We start from the raw sequence: 8,177 nt of genomic DNA on the forward strand, positions 1-8,177 counted from the left end.
GCTTCCTGACTGCACAGCGATGGGAGCAGTAAACAAAGGAGCGGTCCCAGGGTGCACGTTTTCCCCTCCGCCACCCCGGATTTTCTGGCCAGAAACGGGCGCATCTGACCCGCCGTTTGGCAGAAGGATGCCCGGCTCCGGAGGCATTGCTGCATCGGCAGAGCAGATGACTTCCCGTTGTTCAGAGGATTGCAAAGGGAGGGTCAAGATGAATTGCTGTGTTACTGCAACTCCCTTCCCTCTGGGACTTTCCACAGTCCCACCAGGCTCGTCTGCAGGCCCGAGGTGCTCATTCCCTTGTCTTCGTTTGTTTTTTTCGGCGTGGTTAGGGCCGCTCTCAGCCCCAGCAAGAGGAATTTGGGGGCCTTTTTTGTTTGTTTTGGTTTTGTGTGGTGGTTTTTTTTTTGTTGTTTTTTTTTTTTTTTTTTCTCCCCACCATCCCTTCACCATCACGCTGTTTCAGAGGTGTTGGGATGTGCTTTCTGCTCCTCAGCCATTTTGTATGTTGAGGCCTCCCAGGGAGGTGTTGGTGAGTCCAGCCAGAGAGGTGAATCGCTGGCTGGGGGGAAGGGGGACCTTCCCCATGCGCTGCGGCGAGTTGGGGTCCTTGCGGGGACCCTGTCCCCCTAGGGAAATGGGAGAGGAGAAGAAGGAGCATCTCTGGAGCTCAGCTGCAGCTACGATGAGGAGCGTGGGAGTCCAGCGCTGGGAGTCCTGAGCATCCTCCGTGCTCAGGGCCATCCCCTGGAGTTACAGGGGGTTTGTGTCACAAAATCCGTCAGGGTTGTGTGCAGGGGCCGAGTGTTCACGTTGCGAGCTGGGTGTCTGCCTGTGTGGGCGCTGAGGATGGGGGGACGTTGTGTGTGACAGGCACCGTACGCTGTTAAAGACAGGCGAGACCCCAGCTTGGGGGCACTGGGGTGACAGTGACAGCGATGGACAGGGCTGAAAGCCTAATGGCAGGTGGCAGGGGTTAACCCCGAGTGTGAGGGCTTTATAGACAGCTTTGTCTTCTCTGTCTTAACTTCTGACCAGTTTGGCTCTCTGCAGGGGCGTTAGCTCAGGCAGGCTAATCCTCATGAGGCAGGAGTGGGGGCATCCCAAACTGCCCCCCTGGCAGGCTCGTTTTCCCGCGGATGCCCTGTCCCCGGTGCCAGGCTGGGGTGTCCTTTGGCTCTCACCATGGAGCTGCATCCCCTCAGCCGCCTCCCCCCGCATTTCTCCTGGGCTCGTGACTCCACTTGTACCTGCTTGTGGCACCACGTGGAGCTGTGCTCTCCCATTAGGAACTGATGTGCTGGGAGCTGGGCGGCCTCCCTGGATCACCTTGGGGAGAGCGAACCACTGCAAAACCATCCTCTGGCCCCCACCCATGCACCCGTCGGGAAATGGAGGCTGAATTCCGGGCTGAGGTGGTAATTGCACCAATGTCTGTGGAGCATCAGTGATATAATGAATTTTTGACAGTGTACCGGGAAGTTATATGGACTCCAGTCTTCTGAACTATATATATGATAGGTTTAGCCTTGGCAGCTTGCTAACATATTACTTAAAGAGATTAAGGATGTGGTAAACGTCATGCAAAGTCTCCAGGATAATAAGCTCGTGCAAAAGTGATCACCCTCTGCTGCCTGGGTGAGCCTGGCATGGCCCGTGCCAGGTCTGTGTGTGTTTGCATGGGGCAGGGAGGGGCTTTCCTGGGTTTCTCTAACTAGAAGTCTGTAATCCAGACAGACAAGACAGATAAAAAGCTTAGTGTCTGCTTATTCAGAGATACGGGAGGATGAAGAGACTAGCTCAAGGTCATGAAGTTTGGGAGAGCTGGAGCCGCGGCTGATGTCCCGATGGCCGGTGCAGTGCCCTGCCCGTGCTGTTGGGGTCGTGCTGTCTCCTCCTGCCCAAACCCCCGTTTTGTGTCAAAGCCTTGAGCACAGAAGCACCTTTAGCCTTCGTACCGCGGGACTGGGAGTCCTGAGGAAGACTGGATGAGGGAGCCCAGTCCTGCTGCTGTCTTGGGCTGTGTACAGCTCAGCCCCTCCAACCCACCCCCATCTGCCAGCACCCCTATTTCTCTGCTCCTGCTGCTCACAGGGACTTTTTCACATGAAGATTCAGGACCCGTTCCCAGTGTGAGTGAGCATGTCACCCTGCAAGGTTGGGTTTTTACCTGTAGAGATGCTTATAGACCCAACTACATTAGGTGTGGAGCTGCTCCAGGGCTACTGTGGTGCTCAGGCAGCCCCCCTGCACCCAAAGGCCAAGACACAAACTAGAGAGAGACTGCCAGCACGGAGATGTTTTAATAAATAGGAGAGGAGCCTCTGTGTAAGTACCTCTGATAAATGCCTGTCTGCAGAGGCCCATCTCCCAGGCTGGTCTTGGCACCAGGCGATTGATGCACTGCCTTGAGATGCCCGTGCAAGTTGCGTTTATTTCCAGAGGTGCATCCTAGATCCAAACCATCTCATTTCTTTCCCTTCCTCCTCTTCCTGTTGTTGCTCATTCCCCTTTTGCACCATTTCATGCATAAGAAACCAGGGAAATTCAGAGCAACTCCCACCCGTCCCAGCCCCAAACTCATTAACATGGTCTCATCTCCGACGTTGCCTCCGTAAAAGCACAATTACCTCTGTGAGCAAAAGCACTATTTTATATTTCTGTGTTGTGATTCATTTTTTATGTTTAAGAGCTCTTCCTACACTGACACAACTGGGTGACCTGCTCACAGGAGATTATATATATGGATTTTGCACAGCCCCATGGACAGCTGAGCCTGGTGGGTCCCAGTTTTGAGTGTGGCTGGAGGTGGACTCTGGCTCCTGGAGGTCTGAGCCATCACTATCTTCTCCCAGTATTTCAGCATCTTTCTTTTCTATTACCCCTCCTGCTCTGTGTATTTTTTTATTTTTTATTTTTTGACAGAGCCTTAGCAACGCAGCACGTGGCCTCATTCTGTTCAAGGTTGAGCTGAAACTTGAAAAGTTGAGCTGTGCCTAAATAGCAGGCCAGGCTTTTTGAGGGATGTAGCAGCACTTAGATATGGAGGTAGTTCTCTGCACAAGGAGTCATTTTGCTTCCAGAATTCTTCCATTTTATTTCTTTCCATTTTTTTTTTCTTCTAGTCCTTTTACCTTGATTATTGTAACCTGTTCTGTGCTCCGTGGTCATGGAATCACAGAATGGTTTGGGTTGGAAGGGACCTTAAAGATCATCTAGTCCCACCCCCTGCCATGGGCAGGGCCACCTTCCACCAGCCCAGGTTGCCCAAAGCCCCGTCCAACCCGGCCTTGAGCCCTTCCAGGGAGGGGGCAGCCACAGCTTCTCTGGGCAGCCTGTGCCAGGGCCTCACCCCCCTCACAGGGGAGAATTTCTTCCTTGGATCTGATCTAAATCTTCCCTCTGTCAGTTTAAAACCATTACTCCTCATCCCCTCCCTACCCATAGCCCTGATCAAGAGTCCCCCCCCCTTTCCTGCAGCCCCTTTCAGCCCTGGGGGGCCGCTCTAAGGTCTCCCCGGAGCCTTCTCTCCTCCAGCTGAACCCCGCAACTCTCCCAGCCTGTCCTCACAGGGGGAGCTCCAGCCCCCCCAGCATCTCCATGGCCTCCTCTGGCCCCGCTGGAGCAGGTCCGTGTCCTTCTGCTGTTGGTGCCCCCAGAGCTGGACCCAGCCCTGCAGGGGGGTCTCCCAGAGCGGAGCAGAGGGGGAGAATCCCACCCCCCCTCGCCCTGTGCCCACCCTGCTCTGGGTGCAGCCCAGCACACGGGGCCTTTCTGGGCTGTGAGCGCACGGTGCTGGCTCACAGGCAGTTTTCCACTCGCCAACCCCCCCAAGTCCTTCTCCTCAGGGCCGCTCTCCATCCACCCCTCGCCCAGCCGGGGTTTGTGCTGGGGATTGCCCCGACCCACGGGCAGGACCTTGCCCTTGGCCTTGCTGAACTCCATGCGGTTTGTCCGTCCCACCTCTCCAGCCTGCCCAGGTCCCTCTGGATGGCACATCCCTGCCCTCAGCGTGTCACCGCCCCACACAGCTCGGGGTCGTCGGTGAACTTGCTGAGGAGGCCGATCCCACTGGCCATGGCCCCAACAAAGACGTTAACCCAACCCCGACCCCTGAGGAACGTCACGCGTCGCTGCTCTCCACTGGGACGTGGAGCTGTTGACCACAACTCTTGGGAGTGCGACCACCCAGCCAATTCCTGATCCACCGAGGGGTCCCTCCATCAAATCCATGTCTCTCCAATTTGAGACAAGTCTGTGGGCAGTGTCAAAACTCAGTGACGCTGAGTTTGAAGGGCTGTGATACTGGGAAGTGATATTTTTTTTTTCTTTGTCCCTGCCTGCCATCTCATTTCAGGAGGGGTCGCTGTGTTCTGTGCCAGCCTAGGTGAGGTGTTTGCGCTGGGCACCCCTGGAGACACGTTTGCTGATCCCTCGGGTGAGCTGCTTACAGTTCGGTCCCTGAGCTGAAGAGCTGGGGGTGGATTTGGGGCAGTATCAAGAAAACGGCCTGTATTTCAGACACTTCCAAAGCTCTGTGCTCAAGACCAATGTAATTCTTGCATTTTCTTCTTTCAATTTGGACCCTTAATGCGTCTTTTTACCTACGTTAAAAATAGTTTGGGTGCATTTTTTGGTCTGCAAACCGTGCACCACACATTCAGTTAATTAAGCAAGTGCACGGACTTAAATTATAATAAGGAAGAATGTTTCCTTGCTGTCTAATTCTATTAAAATTTCCTTGTACCATCCTCATCCCGTTCTTCCATTTTAACGCAGCCAGACGCCACTTTTCTCTCCAGAAAGTCTCCTCTCTGCACTGCCCACGTCCTGGCATGGGCACGGTGGGAGGATGGAGGGTTGATGCTGTTGCTTCCCTGAAGGTCCAGGGTTTCTCAGTGCAGAGTTGACCTCTTCTGTGGATCCTCCTTCCACTCCTCAGGGACTGTTGGAAACATGGTTATTTCCTATAGATCCCTTCCTAGATAATCTTTTGCATCCGATTGAATGATTCTGGGGACTGCCAGTCATTTTTTCTGCTGCCTGGGTTGGGTTTTTAGGCGGCTCTCATGTTTTGTTTTCCACTTACATTGGGGTTTTTTGTACTTGTTTTTACAGCATTTGCTAATTAAGGGAAAAAGTAATTTGGCAGTTTCATTTGTCTGTCCCCAGGCACTGCGGGGTGGTGGTTCGTGACAAACCCTCACCCAGGTGATGCCACCAAACTCAGCCCATCCAGCAGTGACGTGCAGGGACGTCCTGGGTTCCTCTAGTTGAGTATGTGGGATGAAGGGGCCACTCTGGATCTCCCACATATTCTGAGTTTGATGCCCTCAGCCACCCAGTTCTGTCGACCAGGGAGACCTTTGCGGTGTGATGCCTCATGAGCTCCTCTCCAGCTGCTTAGTCAGAGCTTGGTGGGTGCAACCTGATTTCAGTCGCTTTAATGTGTCACATTCCAGTTGTCACATTCACCCCACACTGACATTAAGGAAACGAAAAACACCCTGATCCACTGATGACCTCCTTTTTGCGCTGCAACAAACCTCAACCAGATGAGTCTTGCTATGGCTCGATTTATTATAAGAGATGATAACTCAAAAAAACAAGCCCCAAAGCCTGTACTAAAGGGAAGATGGGCATTGCTTAAAGACATGCAGTTGGCAAAAATCAGATTTCTTGATTTTTTATTTTTTTTTTTTTCACTGCAGCAGCGGGAGGGGACATTAGCAGGGTGAGACACTGTGATTTGTTTGGTGGGGCAAGATGAGCAGGGCAGAGGGTTTGCCTGTCAGTTAAGCATCAGTGGGGATTACCAGGATAAAAAAACATGTAAATTTGGTATTTGGCTTCTGGAATTTAAGTAGCAAACACTTAGCCCTGCATAATCCCTTTTAAGGTAGCCCAAATGTTTAGATGGTTTCTTAGTTAGTTCCTGAAGGACAGATTCCTCTTTAAATTGTGATGGGAGGGAGATGTGCCAGTCCCTTTTTCAGCTGTGTAATCTCCTGTAAAGTAGATATAGGAGGACTGGGAAAGATCGAGAGTGGTTCCTATAAAGGATTAAACTTTGTTTATGGTATGCTTCTCATGCAAGCATGAGCCTGTCTCTGTTGGTATGAAACATCCCCGGTTCCCAAAGCATCAGGGAGAGAGGAGGTCTCCACTTGCTGCAGAATAATGTGATGGCTTTTTAACCCCTGATGATCAAAAAGGAATCGCCTTGAAAAACCGGATTATTGTGGTGATCTAAACTGAGTTTCATGAGATGGGAGCTGTGTTGCCAGGTTATTTGATTAGCGAACACACAATGGCAAAAGCAGGCCGTGCAGAAGGACGCTGGGTACAGTGGTTTGGCCGGTGCAGCTGGGTCCTTCACCACCATATGTTCATGGTAGTGAACCGCACTGGGTTGCAAGCCAAAACCACTTGGGCTACTCTGACACTCACCTGTGGCAAAAGATGGCCTCACCAGGCTGCAGGAGGATTTTATTTAAATGTGGCCCCTTGGTGGATGTGCCCACCCAGCCAGCTGAAAAGAAAAATGTCTTTTTTTTCTCCAGTAAGAACAAGTTGTGTGATACCATCGGCTCGCTGAAGCTGCGGGTGGCCTCAGCTCCCCACGCAGTTCTCCCGGCCTTATCCTGGATAAACTGTGAACGCAGCCTCCTGCGACACGCTGCAAATGCTTGGGGGGGGTCGTATGTATTTATACTAAAGCACCGAATTAGTTACATATGGTGTTGTTTGATGGGGACTATCTCACACACATCACTGGCTGGAGTGGTGAGAGATGCTTTATTCCTGCCTTGGGGCTTCTTGCCTGTCTAACTGCCAATAAATGAAGAGAACTGGAGTGTTCTCTTCAGAAAGAGAACTCTTTCTGGTCTGTCTTCAGCACCACTCCAGCCTATTAACATGATTTTTAGATGTGTGGAAAGCTTTGGTGTCGGTAAAGCATCCTTCCGCTGACTTTTTTTGGGGAGTAGACCGGATGCCAAAGGGCAGCCTTTTTCAGAGCCTGGGGAGCAGAAGACCTGTGAGAACTCCTCCCTCTTGCTGCTGTAGGGAGAGGATTTAAAGCTCCGTCAGTCACTGGGACTGCTGGGTGCAGCAGCAGCCTCGGCTTTGTGAGCTTTGATTTGTCTCGGGATGCAGAGTGTCCAGACGTTGCAGGTGGAGTGGCTTTCAGCTTTCAATCTGGCGATGCTCAGATACCTGCTGGGTTCCTGGCGGAGATCCCACGGGAGGCTCAGGGCAGGCTGAGGTGGGCAGGTTTGCCTTCTGGAGATGACCGTTTCTCTCTCCCGAGGACAGAGGGAGCCTACGTTCCCTTGTGTACCTTAGGTGAAATCTGGGTGGGATGAGGCCAGACAACGAGAAGACGGAGCTTGGCACAATTTCAAGCTGGGAGTGAGTTGAGGCATCTCCCACCTCCTGCCGCAGCCTGTAGGAACTGGGGTGCTCAGAGGCAGAGCTACACTGTGGACACCCTGCCAGGTGAGGTCGAGGTGAGAGGTGGAGCTGATCCACACTGAAATGGGATGACCAGGTTCTGATATCTGCGTTTACTCAGCCATGCTTGTGAAGGTCTTTTGAGAAATGAACCTTTATAGCAAACCCTGATCAACCCTTGCAGACCTGCAAGCCAAGACCCGGGGGAAATCAGAAGGTAATCAAGCCTTATTAATACTGGTTATAGTTCCGAGGCAGCTACAGTTGTGTTTAGGCTCTCGGGGAGGAGTGCCCAGTGGTCAGTCTTCATTCAGAGATCCTTCTTTTTAAATGCCTTCCCTGGGAGGGTGGGAGAGGGCAAAGGAACGAGAGGACACGCGAGGCCGGAGGGGGTGGCTGCCCCTGCTCGGGTTAGGAGGCGACTGCTCTCCATCAGAGGACCCTGACAGTCCATCGTGGCTGATGCTTGCTGTCTTTAGAAGATTGAAAGAGGCAAAGATTTTTGCCTTCCAGAGGGTCTTTCCCAGGGATTCCCAAATACCTCATTTGTAAGCAAACCCCGACATGCCTGGAAGTCTTGCTTTCTCATTTAGAGCTCTGCCAGCCCGGGGAGGTGACAGCATCAAAGCAAAATCTGGCTGGGGCAATAACTGAGCTGCCATCGCACCCGGCAATGGATGCGCACGGCAGGGCACGCAGTCCTAATGCAGCTTCCACAGATGTGC

Source organism: Athene cunicularia, assembly GCF_003259725.1.
Source record: "Athene cunicularia isolate RWA chromosome 20 unlocalized genomic scaffold, athCun1 chr20_part1, whole genome shotgun sequence".
Classification (NCBI taxonomy): Eukaryota; Metazoa; Chordata; class Aves; order Strigiformes; family Strigidae; genus Athene; species Athene cunicularia.